This window comes from Rhinolophus hipposideros (genome assembly GCF_964194185.1).
Source record: "Rhinolophus hipposideros genome assembly, chromosome: X".
NCBI lineage: Eukaryota > Metazoa > Chordata > Mammalia > Chiroptera > Rhinolophidae > Rhinolophus > Rhinolophus hipposideros.
This window is the reverse complement of record NC_138046.1, coordinates 44,667,494-44,689,136: the sequence shown is the minus strand read 5'-3', so window position 1 is coordinate 44,689,136 and position 21,643 is coordinate 44,667,494. Positions and strand designations below refer to the sequence as shown.

At 42.1% G+C, this 21,643-nt stretch overlaps 1 protein-coding gene across 3 annotated transcripts in view; it reads right to left on the bottom strand.

Annotated features, from left to right (window-relative positions):
* TRPC5 (transient receptor potential cation channel subfamily C member 5) overlaps positions 1-21,643 on the bottom strand; it is a 364,801-nt gene that overhangs the window by 303,271 nt on the left and 39,887 nt on the right. The window contains exon 2 of one of the 3 annotated variants that reach the window (XM_081042360.1): positions 1,688-1,838. The exons of the other annotated variants lie outside the window; for them this stretch is intronic. The gene's annotated coding sequence lies outside the window, so the exon portion shown is untranslated. The remainder of the gene's footprint in view (positions 1-1,687; positions 1,839-21,643) is intronic. 3 annotated transcript variants of the gene reach the window in all.

Genomic DNA, 21,643 nt, shown 5'->3' with positions numbered 1-21,643 from the left:
GGTGCGAATGCAGACTGGTGCAGCCATTATGGAAGGCAGTGTGGAGGTTCCTCAAAAAATTACAAATAAAATTACCCTATGACCCAGCAATCCCTCTCCTGGGTATCTACCCAAAAAATTTGAAAAACATTTATACATAAAGACATGTGTGCTCCAATGTTCATTGCAGCTTTGTTTACAGTGTCCAAGACAGGGAAACAACCAAAATGTCCTTTGATGGATGAATGGATTAAGAAGTTGTGGTATATATACGCAAGGGAATAGTATTCGGCGGTAAGAAAAGATGATATAGGAACATTTGTGACAACATGAATGGATCTTGAGCGTATAATGCTAAGCAAAATAAGTCAGACAGAAAAAGCAGAGAACCCTATGATTTCACTGATATGTGGTATATAAACCAAAAACAACAAAAGAACAAGACAAACAAATGAGAAACAAGAACTCATAGATACAGACAATAGTTTAGTGGTTACCAGAGGGTAAGGTGGGTAGGGGGAGGGAGATGAAGTTAAGGGGGATCAAATATATGGTGATGGAAGAAGAACTGACTCTGGGTGGTGAACACACAATGTGATTTTTAGATGATGTAATACTGAATTGTACACTTGAAATCTATGTAATTTCACTAACAATTGTTACCCCAATAAATTAAAAAAGAAAAAAAAGAAATTCATGATAACAATATCCTCTCTCATGGATTGATCAATTCAGATTGTGCTGGGTTTTGTACTGGGCTCTTTACATGGCCCATTCTCTTATTTAATCTTCTGAACAACCTTACGAGGCAGGTGGCGTATTTCCATTTCACAGATGAATCTGTGGCTCAGAGATGTTAAATGGTATGTCTAAGTTTACTCCACTTCTGCTCCTCAGGAGCAGGGATTTGCACTAGGTCTGGCCTCTTCATTTCTGTAGCTCTTTTCTTTTCACTATTTGCACTCCTTTCTGATGATCTGTGTTGAGGGTTTTCCTTGACCCTGTGCTGTATATGTCATGTTCTAATGATTAAGGGCAATTGAGGGGTTCACCCAGCCCTATGACACTAATGAGCTCAAGCAGCTTGCCCCAGTCTTTTGTGCATAATGTTTCCCAGCTACTCTAGACAGCTTCCAACCACAAAGAGAGAGTGCTGTGTATTACTCAGACAATGGAAAACTATTAAATGGGTTGGTACAGTGTTTAATCAGGTGATGGCTTACCACACATTAATAATTAACCGACCTCCCATAGTAGTAGTCATAGTTATTTACCTGGTGCTGGAAATTGATCGCATACATAGAACATATTCAGAGGCTACAGGAGATTTTGTGTTTATATGGCTCTATCTTTATAGAAACTTTCTGAGTCACTAAATTCAATATCACAGTGTAGATCTTTAAACAAAACAGTTTTGATGTCAACAGAGCCCATGGAGATCTTGTAATCAGAATCTGTCTCCATTTGATAGCTGAAAAACTGAGGCTGAAGTGGGAAGTGCTTTGCTCCAGGTCAAAAGGCTAGTTTAAAGGCAGAATAAGGACCCGATCTCAGATATGTCTCACTCCTACTCCCTTCCCTGTACCATGCCTCCTTTAGCACTGTTACCCTTGAATTACAGGTACTCAGATAAATACTTATTGAGTACATTTTTTTGTGTCATATTTTGAGTTATAGATGTTAGGTGACTTTGTAGGGTCATACTTACATGCACATGTCAGTTTAGAGGCCCACTCATTTGCATTTCCTACTAGCCACATTGCCAGTCCTAACTGCAGTCCTGAACTTTTCTCAGCAGTTTCTAGTGCAGTTCTGAGGAGGTGTGATGGAGGCTTGATAGGCAGGCTCCTTGATGAAAACTGAGTGATGTGAAAAAAGGAAAAAAATTATGACTCCTTTGAGGATCAGTTGAATGAGCTCACTAGAGCTGTGATTCTCAAACTTGTGGGTGCATCAGTGTTACCTGGAGGATCTGCTAAAACACAGATTGCAGGGCTCCCCTCCCAGAATTTCTGATCCAGTAGGACTGGGGTGGAGTCTGAAAACGTGTATCTCTAACAAATTCCAGGGACCACACATTGAGAACCACTGTTCTAGTCTACAAAATGGTTATGATAATACTTGACATCATTCCTCCCAAAGGTTGCTTGAGTCATTTCAAAGTTTTAGGTGAGAATGGTTTTGGAGATAGTACCTGAGTTCTCTCCATCATTTTGAATATGCAGAAGTAGCTTCCAAATCATATCTACCCTTAAGTTGTTTCATAGTATTCTAGATAAAATTTGGAGGAAATGGTAATTCATTTAGTCTAGCCTCCTGCATCTAAGCTTGGATTACCTAAGCCATTCCAGGTATATGCTTGGCTCCTCCCACTTATTTTGTTATTTTATTTATTGAATGATTATGATGAGCACCTTCTCTGTTTGGTTCTGTGAACTAATCATCTGTTTATCATAACTTCTCCCCTTGGATGCTCCCCAGTGATACTTCCAGGAAATCTACCTGCTCAGGGCTGTGTGGGCCTAGTGCCTAGTGTCATGCTTGGAACACAGTAGGCACTCAGTTTGCATTAGCTTCATTGCCTTCCTCTTCTCAAACTGGTAATAACTTCCTAACACTAATGAGCCATCCTGGTATTCTCCTATCTCAAACCCGGGCATTTACCAGGTGATAACTGAAAAGGGAAAGTCCTCTAGATGACATTGTGGGGACAGAGCCAGGAGTGCAGTTTCCAGGCTCACGGCCTCATGTGGAAAGGTGCTGTCTCAGGTAGTAAATGGCCATCAATTGTGATTGGATGGCCATCAGCTGTAACCAGTGAGCAATTGGCCACTAATATAACTGCTGTGGCTATGCTAGCAGCAAATGGAAACGAGCAAGAAGATGGTGGCTGAGCTAGCAAGAGCATATTGCAGTTAGCATGGCGGATTGCAGCTCGCAAGTGAGGTTGGTTGGCAGAGAGAAGTGAACGGCAGGTTGCGGATCGCGTGGCTCCTGCTTCCTGTGTCTCCAACCCAGCCACTAGCGAGACTATAGTTGTATGACTCCCCTATCTATGGCTCTGTGGGTGTTCCTTTTTGGCCTAGCCACATCCTGTGTTCTTATGTGGGGAGCGGGAGCAGAGACCCTGCATGACTCCGCGCTCGACAACATCCTACCCTATGTTTCTAAAAATGGTGGTTCTCAGCCCTGGTTGCACTTTAGAATCAGCTGGGTAGCTTTTAAAAATATTTAATGACTAGGCCTCACATCCTATCATGAGTTCAAACCTCTGGGTATAGGGCCCAGGTATTAGCACTTTTAGAGCTTTCCATATGATTCTAATGTGCATCCAAGGTCGAGAACAACTATTAAAATCAAAGCCACTTTTCTGTGGCTTTCTGTGTTTTCTTGCATCTTGTTGAGTTTTTTCAGAACTGCAATTTTGAATTTTTGTTCATTTAAGTCACATATTTCCATATCTTTAAGTTCCTTTTCTGGAGACTTTTCACTTTCTTTCTGAGGTGTCTGGTTGCCTTGGTTATTCATGGCAATTACTGATTTATTATTTTTCTTCCTAGACATCTACAGGCATGGCTTCTGCAACAGGTTGATATGAAGACGTCTTCCTTTTGTTTTCCAGTACTTGTTGGTAGAATGCTTTATTTTCTCTCTGACTGCAACCTTTTTTTTTTTCTCTCACACGGTAGTACTATGTTTTCTCTGTACTATTCCAGCTTCTCACACAATGGCAGGATTCCCTGGGAGACAGGCTTCTCCCCAGTTAATAGTTCGCCTGGGTTACAGGCTGTAGTGTCCGTGTCAGTATGTGAAGAGCTTTTGAAGTTCCAAAGCTCTTCCTGCACCAGATTCAGAGCCCGTGTGTTTCAGCAGTTCTGTTTACTCCTGCAGGGATCCACCCAGATAGGTGGGGCCAGGGGCGGGGTGAGTTGTGAGAGGTGGCGCAGAGCAATGGCGGCGACTACCAACACAGCCAGTCCCGCTTATACAGCTCCCTCCCCTTTGCCGGAACCGTTGGGCTGAGTATCTGTGTCTGTGGTCCACAGTTCTCAGAACAGCAAATATTCTGTTCTTTTGATCTGACACTGCTACTGTTCTGCTTCTAGCACCGGGCAGGTGGGGGCGGTGCGAGCTCTGGGAGGGTAGGAATTGGGCGGCTAGTCTCAGTGCCTAAGGCTTCCGTTCTCTGCTTGGCAGTGATGGTTTATACCACCGTTTTCAGCCTTCTTCCCTTAGTCTTTTCTCCAAGGTCTCTGCTGTTGGCGTTGTGTTCAGCCATGTTATCTGCTGCCCCCTCAGCCCTGTGGGCCTTAAGCGGAGCCCTTGCAGTCTGAGTTTTTCTCTCTCCCGCAGCTGCAGTAGTTCTTGGTTGCAGTGAGCTCAGAGCACTTAGCTAGGTCTGTGTTCTGCTCCTGCGTGGCTCCGTCTCTTCACTTCTCCCTTCCCTCCTCCACACTTGTGTTAATCGCTCACCTTTAGGTGAATTCAGTAGTGGGCCTCTTCACCTTTCCTGTCTGCTGTGCAGGGAGTTCTTTGTGGAATTATTGTTGTTCGATTAGTTGTCAATTCCAGTGCAGCTTTAGAGAGGCTCATCTCACGCCACCATTTTGATTGGTATTACCCTCTTTTCACAGATGGAAAACATCAAGATTATGTATATTTTCCAAGATTACTCAGAAGAGCCAGGCCTCAAATGCAGGTCTAGACATTTCAAATCCAGTGCTTCTTTTAATGCACCAAGGCCAGAGGCAGAAAGATAAGATTCCCTCAGCTTTGTAATGACTCACACTCATTGGACACTTGGTGCTAAGCATTACACTGCCAGGACAGGAAGCCGGGTTGAGGGTATTATTTTGCCCTTGATTAAACTCTAAGGATGGAGGGTTAAGCAGAGTATCTTTATAGAGGTTTCCCTTTATTGCAAAAGTTAATCATGCACATTAAAAAAAGGTCAGAAACTGCAAATAAGCAAAATAGGAAAAATCAAAATAACAATAAACACCCATAACTACCTGTCCAGAATGAAACCTACAGTCATGTTTCGCATTTTCAGTCAACAATAGATCGCATAATAATGGTCATCTCATCAGATTATTATGGAGCTGAAAAATTCCTATCACCTAATGACACTGTAGCCATTTTAATGTTATAGTACAATGCATTACTGTTTTGTGCCAGTCTTGGTCTATTAACAGTAATGATATAGGCTAGAAATGCTTGGGGAAAATCACCTGGGCCCAGGTGAGCTTTCCACAGATATCTCCCCTTTCTAAACCAATGTTGCAACTGGAACAACTCTTGTGGTTCTTATTACAATTGTGAGACACATTTCAGCAATAACTATTAGGAAACTTCGAAGAAAATAACTTTATTACTTAATCGGCTCTGAAGTGTGTAAGGCACACTGGAGGTATACAGCAAGGTCTCAGTGGATGGAGGGGAGAGAGAGAGAAAGAGAGAACAGGATTTGCATTCTGCTTAGGGTGGGAGGCTAGGGTTTCACTGGCTCATTCTTTTTTTAAATTTATTTATGGGGGTGACAATTTTTAATGAAATTACACAATTTCAGGTGTACAATTCTGTATTACATCATCTATAAATCCCATTGTGTGTGCACCACCCACAGTCAGTTCTCCTTCTATCACCATATATTTGATCCCCCTTACCCTCATCTCCCTCCTCCCACCTCCCTTACCCTCTGGTAACCACTAAACTATTGTCTGTCTATGAGTTTTTGTTTCTCATTTGTTTGTCTTGTTCTTTTGTTGTTTTTGGTTTATATACCACATATCAGTGAAATCATAGGATTCTCTGCTTTTTCTATCTGACTTATTTCGCTTAGCATTATACTCTCAAGATCCATCCATGTTGTCACAAATGTTCCTATATCATCTTTTCTTACTGCCGAAAAGTATTCCATTGTGTATATATACCACAACTTCTTTTTTTAAAAATTTATTGGGGTGACAATTGTTAATGAAATTACATAATTTCAGGTGTACAATTCTGTATTACATCATCTATAAATCCCATTGTATGTTCACCACCCAGAGTTAGTTGTCCTTCCATCATCATATATTTGATTCCCCGTCCCCCATCTCCTTCCCCCCACCCCCCTTACCCTCTGGTAACCAGTAAACTATTGTCCGTCTATGAGTTGTTGTTTGTCATTTGTTTGTCTTGTTCTTTTGTTGTTTTTGGTTTCTATACCACATATCAGTGAAATCATAGGGTTCTCTTCTTTTTCTGTCTGACTTATTTCGCTTAGCATTATACTCTCAAGATCCATCCATGTTGTCACAAATGTTCCTATATCATCTTTCCTTAACGCCAAATAGTATTCCATTGTGTATATATACCACAACTTCTTTATCCATTCATCTATCAAAGGACATTTTGGTTGTTTCCATGTCTTGGCCACCGTAAGCAAAGCTGCAATGAACATTGGAGCATATGTGTCTTTATGTATAAATGATTTCAAATTCTTTGGGTAGATACCAAGGAGAGGGATTGCTGGGCCATATGGTAATTCTATGTGTAATTTTTGAGGAACCTCCACACTACACTGGCTCATTCTTTATTGGTGAATTCTTTACAATGGCCAAAATGTGGAGGCAGCCTGGTGTCCACTGATGGATCAATGGATAAAGATTAGGAGGTACTCTTCCAATGTACAATGGAATATTGCTCAGCCATGGAAGGGAATAGGTTCTTGCCATGTCCAGCAGCATGGATGGACCTGGAGGGTATTGTGCTGAGTGAGGTAAGTCAGAAAAAGACAAATGCCATATGATCTCACTTGCATGTGGAATCTAAAGAACAAACAAATAAACAAAACAGAAACAAACTCATAGATACAGAGAACATTTTGATGGTTACCAGATGGGCAGGGGGTTGGGGAAGTGGATGCAAAAGGGAAAGAGATTCAGAAGTACAAATTTGTTTTTACAAAGCTGTCATGGGGATGTAGGGTATAGCATAAGGAATACAGTAAAAAATATTGTGATAGCATGGTACAGTGTCAAAATTGTTTCTGGACTTATGGTGAAGACTTTTTTAGATACATAATTGTTGGATAACTATGGTGTACACATGAAACTAATAAAAAATTGTATGTTAGATAGAGTTTAATAAAAATCTTTTTAAAAATAAGAGTGGGAATTTAAAACACAGGATGGAAAAAATAGCCAAAATGATTACTTACCAAAATCAACCCAGATCTTTAAAACAAAGTAGCCTTCAGGAAGGTGAGGGAGAAAGGAAGGTGGTCTTGCTCTTTATCTAGTTGTGTGGCTGGCAATATGTTTATTTGAGACAGTTGTCTTTGAAGAGGATGCCTTGGCAATCAATTAAAACACTTGCAGGAGGAGGAGCTAAGATGGTGGAATAGATGGGCACTGTGCCAACTGCCTCCCAGGATCACACTAAAATTACAAATAATTTATACAACATTCAACCTCGGAATTCGTCTGAACACTATCTGAACAGAACCTCTAAACTAAAGATTTAAAGATGAGGCCACTATGTCAAAACTGGTAGGAGGGGCAGAGATGTGAGGAAGGCTGACTCCAGGCCCACAGAGGGAGGGCGAACCCCATGAGGGGCACCTCAGTGGCGGAGGCTTCCTCTGTTGGGGAGTGCCCCTCTGGCCCCACACCGGGCTCCCCAGCCCAGAGTCCTTTTACCAAAAAAAAATTCTGGCCCAGGAGACTGCAGGGATGGACTGAACTGAGCTCCTGTGGTGCGGGAGCTGGAGGTTTTGGGACCATCGTTCCCCCTGTGTGAACCTTACACACGAGTGGTGTATAAGAGGGTGCCATTTTTTTCAGGATTAGAACTCCCACAGAGGGTCAGGATACAGACAGCATTGGTCTGGTGGAATCAGTGCAAGCGTGCGTGTGTTGGTGAGCATGCTGTCTTGGATCCTGGCTTTGCATGTGGCTTTTGATCCATTGCTAGGGAGAGGCCTGAATGTCGGGTGAGCTCGGGCTCCAACAGGATGCTGATTGAGATGTGGGTGTTTGCGAGCACTGCCTTGGGTCCTGGCTCTGCAGAAGGCTTGTGCTGTGGTGCCAGGGTGTTGACTGAATATTGGGCTGCTCTGTCTGACCTGTGGACTGCCGATTGGGACAGGCAGAGACTGAGAGTTTTCCTGGGAATGTTGGGCTGGGAGCTGCCCAGCGGCACAATCTGGCCAAGGCATTCATGCCACGTTTATGCTGGCTGGTTGCCGGTGCAGGAGCACACACTGCTAGGACTTTGTTGGGGCCAGTGACTACATCCCGTGGTGCCCTGGGGGCCTGCCGCACCCATGTAGAACAGCATTGCCAGTGTGCACCCTGAGCCCCTGGTGCCTGGCCCCCACCTCCACAGGCCACAGAGGGATTTTGCAGCAGTGGACAGCCCACAGCAGCCTGTGGGGAATTTTGGTGGTGAGCACGCCCCCAGAACCCACTGTAGCCAATTGCAGGCAGTTCACTGCAAGCCTGAGGGAGGCCAGTGTAGAAGGTGCTGGGTTCCCCCCCACTCAACACAACAGCTGTAAAGTTGCCAGAAGACAATTGTTGAGCAAGCAGCCTGCAGATTAAAGGGGGCGGAGATCCTTTTCCCCCCTCATTTCTTTTCTTTTTCTGTATTTTATTTATTTTATTTTTGTTGTTTTCTTTTAGTCCTCTTTTTTCCTCCACCCCCATTTTTTACATTATTATTACAATTTTTCCCTTTCTCTTTTTATCCTTTTTTTCCCTTTTATTTCATCTTTTCTGTTCCCTTTTCTTTCATCTGTTTTCTTTTTGTTGTTATTCCCCGGGTTTGTTTGTCTTGTGATCCACTTTGGTTACTTTTGGTTACTGTTTTCCCATCTTGTTCTGCTGTTTTTCTCTGTTTCATATACTTTTGTTTCTCCCGTGTGATCATTGTTTATCGAGTTTTTGTGGGGGTGTATTTGGTTTTTGGTGTTGTTGGTGTGCCCTGCTTTGTTTTTTTTTTTTTTGAAGTGGACAAGGGCCTACCACTGGTCCAGGAGCTGAGACTACACTGAATTTGCAGAAACTACTGACCACAGCCATTAGCCACCTGTAACACCACATTACCCATCTATAGCTGCATTGCCATGAGCACACTGGGTGACTGATGACTGAACCCACCCCCACAAACTGTAGAAAAGGTTTCTTACAACAGCAGACGGTCCGTAGAGCTCTGGGGTCCTCTGCATCGTGTTCAGTGACCTCAACACTGCACCAGAGCCACTTGGAAGCAGCTCTTGGAAATTTGTGAGATTGAGGTGAAGGCTGGTGGTAGTGCCCTTGAGACACTGTACAAATGGGTTACAGGCCATATATTGTCGTAGGATCTAGATCTGCATCAATGTCCTAAAAACCACCAATCATGTCTCGTAATTCACTTGAACTCCATCCTGCCCAGCTAGTGCCACATTGCCAATGGCACCCTCAATACTGGGTCAAATAGCCAGACACATGTTCCTAAAGGGCCTCTTTCAATAGTTAGGCCTTACAGGCAACTGTAAGGTGGCAACAGGCCTACGGGGCTCTGGACCTTTTGCTAAACTTCCTCAGGACCAATATTAGTGGCAGTCAGCCTCAATTTAGAGACAACCCCCACATGACTCCAGGGCCAGAACGGGCAGCAGTCAACGGCATACAGTTTTGAGACACCTACTAGGTAGCCACTGCCCAGTAACAGACAAGGCTGAAACAGCCCTGAATGGAGCCCTGCTCAAGAGACACTAGAACCAATACACCCAGAGGCCAGTGACAGACCAAACAATATTACTACCTGGTTGAACATACAAGCAGCACTCTCAAAGGAAATTTTCCACAGGCACAAGAGATCACATGGGCCAAGCTTTCTTTGAGGGGAACCCCGACAGCACAGAAGCTCATACACTGTGAACAGAGCTAATTTTCTTGGCTAATCAGCCTAAGGGTCAATCTCACCCTCAGACAAGCCAAGAGCAATTAAAGATCAACTACAACAGTGACACCTCTGGAACACACGGGACAGGAGAATAGGGAGACTGCAATCCAAATATAAAGGACACATACTACGTAAGACCACCCAGCAATGACTGGGAAACACAGGTGATCTACCTAACACATCGAAGCAATCACAGAGCGACAGCCAGAATGAGGAAACAAAGAAACATGTCCCAAATTAAAGATCAGAAGAAACCTCTAGAAATGGAACTACATGGAACAGAGTCATTGAACCTATCAGAGACAAAGTTTAGAACACTGATGATAAGAATGTTTAAGGAACATAGTGAGGACATAAAGAAGGATAGAGAAATCATAAAAAAAACAACCAGTTAGAACTAAAGAATATAATAACTGAAATGAAGAACACATTCAAGGAGTCACCAGTAGATTAGATGAAGCACAGGATCAGATCAACGATTCAGAAGACAAAATAGCAGAAATCACCCAATCTGAACAAAAAGAAAAAATAATAAAAAACAATGAAAACAGTTTAAGAGACGGGTGGGACAGCATAAAGCACAACATTCACACCATAGGAATACCAAAAGAAAAACAGAAGGAACAAAGGAACAACATATCTGAAGAAGTAATGACTGAAAACATCCCCACCCTGGTGAAGGAAATAAACATACACTTCCAGAAAGTGCAGAGTTTTCTACAGAAACTCTGCAGGCAGAGGGGAGTGGCAGGAAATATTCAAAGTGATGAAAAACAAAGACCTACAACCAAGATTGCTCTACCCAGCAAGGCTATCATTTAAAATTGAAGGAGAGATAAAGAGCTTCTCAGAAAAGAATAAGCTAAAAGAATTCATTACCACCAAACCAGCATTGCAGGAAATGTTCAAAGAGCTTTTCTAATCAGAAAAAAAGAGAAAACAAACTAACAAAGGAAGACCAGAAATATGAATAACAAAACGGCAATAAATATGTACCTATCAATAATCACTTTAAATGTCAATGGACTAAAAGCTCCAATTGAGACATAGAGTGGCTGAGTGGATAAGAAAACAGGACCTACGCATATGCTGTTTACAAGAGACTCATCTTAGAACAAAAGACACACACAGACTGAAAGTAAAGGGATGGAATAAGATGTTTCATGCAAATGAAAATGAGAAAAAAAGCTGGGGTAGCGATACTTATTTCAGACAAAATAGACTTTAAAATGAAGACTACAATAAAAGACAAAGAAGAGCACATAATTATAAAGGGATCAATCCAACAAGAGGACATAACCCTAGTAAACATGTATGCACCCAACATAGGAGCTCCTAAATGTATACAACAGTTCATGACTGACATGAAGTTAGAGATCAGCAGTAGCACTATCATAGTAGGGGACTTCAATATCCCATTGTCACCAATGGACAGATCCTCCAGACAGAAAATCAACATTTTGATTGATTTTCAACAACAGTAGTGTCAACAGTAGCCTTAAATGACACTTTAGACCAGTTGGATTTAACCAATATTTTTAGAGCATTTCACCTGAAAGCAGCAGAATGTACATTCTTCTCAAGTGCACATGAAACATTTTCCAAGCTAGATCTCATGCTATGCCGCAAAACAAGTCTCAATAAATTTAAGAAGATTGAAAGTGTGGGGTATGGTAGATGACGGTAAAGGGGATCAAATATATGGTGATGGAAGGAGAACTGACTCTGGGTGGTGAACACACAATGGGGTTTATAGATGATGTAATACAGAATTGTACACCTGAAATCTATGTAACTTTACTAACAATTGTCACCCCAATAAACTTCAATTAAAAAAAAAGAAATCATCAAGCGTTTTCTCTGACCACAATGCTATGAAACTAGAAATCAATTATAAGAAGAAATTGGGAAAACATACAAATATATGGAGACTGAATAACATGTTACTAAATAGCAAGTGGGTCAATAATGAGATCAAGGAAGAAATCAAAAGATACGTCGAGACAAATAAAAATGAAAATACCACGACAAAATCTATGGGATATAGCGAAAGCAGTCCTAAGAGGGAAATTCATAGCAATGCAGGCCTATCTCAAGAAAGGACAAAAATCTGAAATCAACAGGCTATCTTTATACATAAGGGAACTGGAAGAAGAACAGCAAAACAAACCCAAAGGGAGTACAAGGAAGGAAATAATAATGATACAAGCAGAAATAAATGAAATAGAGCCCCAAAAACAATACAAAAGATCCATGAATCCAAGAACTGATTTTTTAAAAGATAAACAAAATCAACAAACCCTTACTCAGACTCCCCAAGAAAAATAGAGAAAGGACCCAAATTAATAAAATGAGAAATGAAAGAGGGGGAGTGACAACAAATACCACAGAAATACAGAAAATTGTAAGACAATACTATGAGCAACTATATGCCAACAAAGTAAACAATCTGGAGGAAATGGATACATTTCTAGAAGCCTACAATTTTCCAAGACTGAATCCAGAAGAAACATAAATTCTGAACAGACTGATTACTACCAAGGAAATTGAATCAGTAATCAACAATTCAACAAGCTCCAAACAAGCAAAAGTCCTGACCCAATGGCTTCACAGGTGAATTTTATAAAATATTCATAAAATAATTAACACCTATTCTCAAACTATTCCAAAAAATCCCCAAAGAGGGAAGGCTCCCAAGCACATTTTACAAGGCCACTATTACTCTAATCCCCAAACCAAACAAAGACATTTCAAAAATAGAAAACTACAGGTCGACATCCCTAATGAACATAGCACAAATATCCTCAACAAAATACTAGCAAACTGGATTGAGCAACACATGAAAAAGATCATACACCACGATCAAATGGGATTCATTCCTGGTATACAACGTTGGTTCAATATCTGCAAATCAATTAATATAATACACCACATTAACAAAATGAAAAATAAAAATCATATGTTCATAACAATAGATGCAGAAAAAATTATTTGAAAAAAACCCAGCAGCCATTTATGATAAAAAAAACAAAAACTTTTTGCAAAGTTGGAATAGAAGGATCATATCTCAATATAATAAAGGCCATATATGATAAACCCACATCTGACATCTTACTCAATGGGGAAAGGGAAAAACCTTTCCTCTTAAGATCAGGAAGAAAAAGGATATCATAGGAATGGTGGCAGCAAGGTGGATTTCTTGAGTTCTACTCCAGAACACACCACAGATTGAACATCTATAACCCAACAAAGGACTCTGTTCATCACACAGAATAGCTAAGAGACTCATACGAGGATTACTTGAAGGTGGGCAAACTTGGGGTGCAGGGGAAGAAGGAAGGGAGTAGAGTGGAGACGTGCCGCATATATGCAGCTGCTGAGACGCAGGAGGTCCCAGGACAGAACAGAAACCAAAAGAGCCAGGAGGTGGGCTCTTTTCCTGTGTCCCACAGCTGATCTCTCCTGTCAAGAGAGCAGCATACCCAGCATTTGAGGCAGTAACCTCAGCTGAGACCCCCAACTGGGCCATAGGTCAGACAAAGGACATAAACACCATACCTGGGTCCCTCACCCCACTCTCCCAATCCTACCCCCACCCTTAGAGAAACTCCAGCTGGCCCCTTAACTGAGGAGAAGTGTCAGATTACAGAGGAGCAGTAGCACTCAGGATCTGAGAGGACCTGGTTTGCAGCTGCTGTGACCTAGGGCAGAGGCTGGGAATAGTGTGACACTGCTGGGTTGGGAGAGAGAAGACTCTTCCATCCCCAACCCCACCCTTTCTGACTTGCCTAGGGCAGAGCAATTACAACTGCTGAGAAACTCCCAGGGGTCAGCAACAGGTTGCAGAGGCAGATCAGGGCTTTCAGCAGCTCAGAAATCTCCTGCCCTCCAAACACACACACACACTGAAGAAGTGCCCTAAGACTCAGGAGACCTGGGCACAGGGCTGGCTATGTTACTCTCACTGCGCATATGTACAAGCAAGAGCAGAAACTGCACTGACTTTGTAAAGACTACCATCCAGACCCCATACCCCAATCATTTAGAACTGCAGTCCCAGGGTCACTCTGGGCACCAGGTGACCAGCTCAGCTTGCACAAGAAGCAGAGGACTCTTTGGTACAGCAGAGGACAACCTGGAGATTACTTGGTGGGCTTAAGCTAAGACTTGAACTGCATTTTTTGTTTTGTTTAGTTTTTGTATTTTTCATATTTTTGCCTGTGTTGAGTGTGGGTTATAGGTTGGTTTTACATGTGAGTGTATTTGTTTTTTTTCTTTGTTGTTGTTGTTGTGCTTGGTGACTTGCTTTGATCTAAAATTGCCCTACACTAGGGCCCTGCCCAAGAGGCACAAGATTCAACACACCCAGAGGACAAAGGTTAAAGACAAAGAGAGAATCCTAAAAGCAGCAAGAGAAAGACAGCGGGTTACATACAAGGGAACTCCTATAAGACTCAAGTGACTTTTCTACAGAAACTTTGCAGGCCTGGAGGGAGTTGCACGAGGTACTCAAAATAATGAAAAATAAAGGCGTAAAATCTGGATTGCTTTTTCCAGCAAAGCTATCATTTCAAATTGAAGGAGATAAAGAACTTCCCCCAAAAATAAGCTAAAGGTATTTATTACCACCAAGCCAACGTTGCAGGAAACATTAAAAGAGCTTCTGTAAACAGAAGAAAGGTGAAAACAATCTAACTACAAAGAAAAAAAATGGTGATGACTATGTACCTATCAATAATCACTGCATATGTAAATAGATTAAATGCTCCAATCAAAAGATGTAGGGTGGCTGACTTGATAAGAAAGCAAGACCCTTGTATGTGCTGTATACAAGAGACTCACCTCAGATCAAAAGACACACACAGGCCGAAAGTGAAGGGCTGGAGTAAGACATTTCATGCAAATAGAAATGAGAAAAAACCTGGAGTTGCAATAATTATAACTGACAAAGTAGACTTTAAAATGGAGAATATATTAAAAGACAAAGATGGGTACTGTATAATAATAAAGGGATCGATCCAAAAAGAGGGCATAACCCTAATAAACATCTACACATCCAACATATGAGCACTTAAATATGTAAAACAGATATTGACTGACATAAAGACAGAGATCAACAAAACAATATCACAGTAGAGGACTTCAACACACACCTGACAACAAGGGACAAGTCTTCCAGACAGAAAATCTGTCTGGCAACAACAGCCTTAAATGACACATTAGACCACTTGCATTTCATCGATATTTTCAGAGCATTTCACCCAAAAGCTGCAGATTGCACATTCTTCTCAAGTGCACATGGAACATTTTCCAAGATAGACAACATGTTAGGCCACAAAACAAGAGCTGATAAATTTAAGAAAATTGAAATCATACCAATTGTCTTGTCTGACCAGAGTTTCATGAAATTAGAAATCAACTACAGGAAAAAAACTGGAAGACACAGAAATACATGGAAGCTGAATAACATGTTACTAAATAATGAATGGGTCAACCATAAGATCAAGGAAGAAATCAAAAGATATCTCTAGACAAACAAAAATGAAAACATGATGACCCAAAATCTATGGGATGCAGCAAAAGCAATCCTAAGAGGGAAATTCATAGCAATGCAGGTCTACCTAAAGAAACAAGAAAAATCACTAATCAACAGTTTATCTACACACTTAAGGGATCTGGAAAAAGAAAAGCAAAATAAGCCCAAAGGGAGTGCAAGGAAGGAGATAATAAAGATCAGAGCAGAAGTAAATGAAATAGAGACCAGAAAAACAATACAAAAGATCCATGAATCCAAGAACTGATTTGTAGAGAATATAAACAAAATTGACAAACCTTTAGCCAGACTCATCAAAAAAAAGAGAGAGAGGACCCACATTAATAAAATCAGAAATGAAAGAAGAGAAGTGAAAACAGACCCCTCAGAAATAGAAAGAAAAATAAGGAAATTACTATGTGCAACTATATGTCAACAAATTAGACAATCTTGAAGAAATGGACAATTTTCTAGAAGCACATAACCTTCCAAGGCTAACTCTAGAAGAAACCGAAAACCTGAATGACTGATTACCACCAGGGACATTGAATCAGTAATCAAAAAGCTCTCAACAAACCAAAGCCCTGGACCAGATGGCTTTAGAGGTGAATTTTACAAAACATTCAAAAAAGAATTATCACCTATTCTCCTCAAGCTATTCCAAAATACCCAGAAGGAGGGAAAGCTCCCAAACACTTTTTACGAGGCCACTATCACCCTGATGCCAAAATCAGAAAAAGACATTACAAAAAAAGAAAACCACAGGCCAATATCCTTAATGAACATAGATGCAAATCTTCAACAAAATATTAGCAAACAGATTTCAACAATACATTAAAAAGGTCATACACCATAATCAAATTGGATTCATTCCTGGTATGCAAGCGTGGTTCAACATCCACAAATCAAATAGTGTGGTACACCACATTAACAAACTAAAAAATAAAAATCTTATGATCACATCAATAGATGCAGGAAAAGCATTTGACAAAATCCAGCAGCGATTTATGAAAAAAAGTCTTAAGAAAGTGGGAATAGAGGTACCATATCTCAACATAATAAAGGCCATATATGATAAACCCACAACTAACATCATACTAAATAGGGCAAATCTAAAACCGTTCCCCTTAAGATCAGGAACAAGGCAAGGTAGCCCACTTTCTTCACTTCTATTCAACATAGTTCTGGTAGTTCTATTCACAGCAATCAGAGAAGAAAAAGAAATAAAAGGTATCCAAATTGGTAAGGAGGGAGTAAAATTGTCATTTTATGCAGATGATATGACACTATACATAGAGAACCCTAAAGACTGCACCAAAAAACTATTAGAACTAGTAAATAAATTTAGTAAAGTAGGAGGAAACAAAATTAATATTCAGAAATCAGTTGCATTTGTATATACCAATAATAAAATATCAAGAGAAATTAAGAAAACAATCACATTTATAATTGCTTCAAAGACTGTAAAATACCTGGGAATAAATTTGACCAAAGAAGTAAAAGATTTCTGTATTCAGAAAATTATAAGACACTGAAGAAAGAAATTAAAGAGAATACAAATAGATGGAAACGTATACCATGCTCATGGGTAGGAAGAATTAATATTGTTAAAATGTCCATACTGTCTAAGACAATATACAGATTCAACACAATTCCTATCAAGCTACCAAGGACATTTTTTACAGAAATACAGTATATAATCCTAAATTTATATGGAACCATGGAAGACCCTGGATAGCCTTGGCAATCTTGAGAAATAAGAACAAAGTGGGATGTATAATGATACCTGACATCAAATTATACTACAAGGCTACAGTAATCAAAACAGCATGGCAGCAGCATAAAAACAGACACATAGATCAATGGAACAGCAGCGAGAGCCCAGAAATAAATCCATGCCTATTTGGTCATTTAATGTACTACAATGGAAGCAAGAATTTACGGTGTTGTAAAGACAGTCTATTCAATAAATGGTGCTGGGAAACCTGGACAGACACATGCAAAAAAAAAAAAATGAAGCTGGAACACCTTTTTACACCACATACAAGAATAAATTCAAAATGGATTAAAGACTTAAATGTAAGATCTGAAACCATAAAACTCCTAGAAGAAAATATAGGAAGAACGTTTACAGACATTCCCCAAAGTAAGATTTTTTACTGATATATCCCCTCAGGCAAGGGAAGTAAGAGAAAAAATGAACATGTGGGATTATATCAAAGTAAAAAATTTTCTTACTGCAAAGGAAACCATCAATAAAACAAAGAGGGATACTCCTGAATGGGAGAAGATATTTGCCAATGATATATCCAATAAGGTGTTAATATCCAACATTTATAAAAACTCACTCAACTCAACTCCAAAAAAAACACACAAACAACCCAATTAAAAATGGGCAGAAGACATGAAGAGACATTTTTCAAAAGAGGAGATACAGATGGCAAACAGACACATGAAAAAATGCTCAACCTCATTAATCATTAGAGAAATGCAAATAGAAACCACAATGAGATACTGGATCAGGCCAGTCAAAATGGCTGTCATCAATAAATCAACAAACAACGAGTGCTGGCAAGGATGTAGAGAAACAGGAACCCTTGTGCACTGTTGGTGGGATTGCAGATTAGTGCAGCTACTATGGAAAACAGATGGAGGTATCTCAAAAATCTGGACTTATGGAACTACTTATGCCTCAGCAATTCCACAACTAGGTATCTATTTGGAAAAATCCAAAACTCTAATTCGAAAAAAATTATGCATCCCTATGTTTATTGCAGCACTATACACAATAGCCAAGATGTGGAACAACCATAATGCCCATTGCTAGACGACTGGATTAAGAAATTGTGGTACATTTATACAGTGGAGTATTACGTAGCCATAAAGAAGAATGAAATCTTACTGTTTGTAACAATATAAATGGACCTAGAGAACATGATGCTAAGTGAAATAAGTCATACAGAGAAAGACAAATATCGTATGATCTCACCTACATGTGGAATCTAAAGAAAAGAATAAATGAATGAACTAATCAGAAACAGTCTCAGAAACATAGAAGAAAACCTGAGGGTTCCTAGATGGGGGGGATTGGATTAGGGGGAAGGTGAGGGGATTAGAAAGCACAGTGGGTAACCACAAGATTGCCAAGGGGATACGAAAGTCAATTTAGAGAATGTAATCAATAATGTTGTAAAGATTTTATAGGGCATGCGATGGACACATGTCTCATTAGGGAGACCACCTCAGGGATGATGTAGATGACTTATCGCTGTGCTGTGCACCTGGAGCTGAGGCTGAACGGTGGTGAATGTCAACTACAATTTTATGTGTGTGCATGGTTGCAGGAGGTGGAGTGCAGCGTTGGGGGTGGAGACGGTGGAGGTGTGGTGGCTGTGTCCAATGTCAGAGGGGTGGTGGGTGGGGGTAGGGGATTTGTCACTGTATGAGGGTTGTAGATGGTCGATATTTGGCTATTACATTGCTTTGTGCACCTGGAACTAATAAGAAAAATGTTTTAAAAAAAAGTTCAGGTACAAGACAAGGCTGCCCTCTTTCACCAATGTTATTCAACATACTTTCAGAAGTTCTAGCCACAGCGATCAGACAAGGAAGAGAAAAAAAAGGACATCCAAATTGGAAAGGAGGATGTAAAATTGTCTTTATATGCAGATTACACCATATTATATATACAGCACCCAAAGACTACACCAAAAAACTGTTAGAACTGATAAACAAATTTAGTAAAGTAGCTGGCTACATAATTAATATTTAGAAATCAGTTGCATTTGCATACACCAATAAACTATCAGAAGGAGAAATCAAGAAATCAGTCCCGTTTACAATTGCTTCAAAAACAATAAGGGAGTGACGTCATACGAATGGCGACAGCGGGGCACATTTTCTGAGTTCTCCTCCGGATCTTATTACAAACGGGACATATAACCCATCAAACAACTCTTTGCTCATCACGCAGAACAGCTAAGACACTCCTAAGAGACTCGTGGAAGGATTACTTGAAGGTGCGCAAATTGGGCGAGCAGGGGAAGAAGGAAGGGAGCGGAGTGGAAACGCGCGGTCTCGTGGTGGAATCAGGCCGGCGGCGGCTGCTGCAGCGGTGGTAAACCGCAGCTCTAAAGACACAGGGAGATATAGAACACGCAGAACAGCGGGGAGACTCGTGGAGGAATTACCTGAAGGTGAGCGCGGATTGCAAGCAGGGGAGGAGGCAGGACAGCGAAGTGGAAGCGTGCCCCCTCCACCCCTACCCCCGCGGAGCCGAGGCCAGTGGCAACCGCCGCCGCGGCGCCCAGGACAACTGAGCGCAGACTCGTGGAAGGTTAGCTTTGGAGTGCGCTAGTTAGGCAAGCGGGGGAGGAGAGAGGGGCGCGAAGTGAAAACACTAACCCCCCAACAGCGGAGCCCAGACCGTACAGCAACCTCTGCGCTGCTCAGCTCCCAGGACTGAGAGGAGACTCGCGGAAGGTTTGCTTTGAGGTGCGCTAGTTGGGCGAGCGGGGGAGGAGCGAGGAGGGCAAGAGGAGCGTGCCCACAGGAGCAGCGGCAGGCAGCACCCGGGGCTCTAGAGTCCCACGTGAGCCCAGGGTGCAGCGGAGAGCGTAGGGTCCAGGAGGTGGGCTCTTTCCCTGCATCCCACAGCTGATCGCTCCCGCCGGGGAGGGCAGCTCGTGGGCCCTAGGGCAGACAAAGAACTCATACGCCACACCTGGGCCCCTCACCGCGCTTTTCGAATCCTCCCCCCGCCCTTCCAGAGACTTAAACTGACCCCTGAACGGAAGAGTAGTGTCAGATTACAGAGGGGCGTCTGTGCTCAGGCGCTGGGAAGATTGGCAGCCAGCTATGACCTTCGGAAGAGGCTGGGAGGAGGGGATTTTCGCTGAACGAGGAGAGAGGAGACTCCCACACCTCCAGCCACCACCTTTTCAGGCCTGCGGGAGGAGTGTGACGTGGCTGGCCTGGGAGGGAGAAGACCCCTCCATCCCCAGCCCCAACCCTTTCTGGCTGGCCTGGGGCGGGGCAAGGGCAACCGCCGAAGCACTCCCTGAGTTCAGCGGTAAGCGGCAGATGCAGCTCCTGGCTTTCAGCAGCTTAGAGATCTCCCGCCCGCCCCCTCCCACACACCCACGGAAGGAGGGCCCTAAGACTCAGGAGTACTGGGCACAGGGCTGGTGGAGCTACTCTCAGCGTGCATTTGTGCAGGAAAGGACAGAAACTGCACGGTCTCTCTGAAAACTGTCATCCAGACCCCTCAGCACCTCGCATTTAAATCTACACTACCAAATTCACTCTGGGCACCAGGTGACCAGCGCTGCCTGCGCACTAGGCAGGGAACTCTTTGGCACAGCGGAGGACAACCTGGAGATTACTTGGTGGGATTAAGCCAAGACTGGTGCTGCTTTCTGTTTTGTTTCGCTTGGTGGTTTTTGATTTCTTTTTTTTTTTCTCTCTTTTTTTTCTCTTTTTTTCTCTTTTTTTCTTTTCTTTTCTTTTTCTTTTTTTCTTTCTTTCTTTCTTTTCTTCTTCTTTTTTTCTTTCTGCTTGTTGTGCTTTGCTTTATTCTGTCTTTATTTCTTTGATATCTTTGCCTATGTTGAGTGGGGATTGGCGATTGTATTTTACATGTGAATGTACTTGATCTGTTTTCTGTGTTGTTGTTGTTGTTGTTGTACTTGGTAACTTGATTTGTGCTGAAAGTGCCCTAACAGGGCCCAGCTTAAGAGGCACAAGATTCGAGAAAAAAAAAATGGCGGTGTGAGGTGAGCCTCTGTAACGCTCCCCTGGAATTTACAACGAATCGGACAACAATAACTCCACAAAGGACTCCTTGCACAGCAAACAGACAAGACAAAGAGGCCGACTACTGAATTCACCTCCAGGTGGGTGAATCGCGCGAGCGGGAGAGGAGGGAGAGGAGAACTGCGGAGACGGAGCCGCGCGGGCGCAGGACACAGACCTAGCTCAGTGCTCGGAGCCCGCTGCTACCGGATCTTCCGCAGCTGCGGGAGAGGGAAGGACTCGGACTGCTAGGGCTCCGCTTACGGCCCACAGGGCTGAGGGGGCAGCATATAGCACGGCTGAACCCAACGCTGGCTCACAGCAGATCTCAGAGCAAAGACTGAGGGAAGAGTGCTGAAATCGGCGGTTTAAGCCCTCACTGCCGAGCGGAGAACGGAAGCC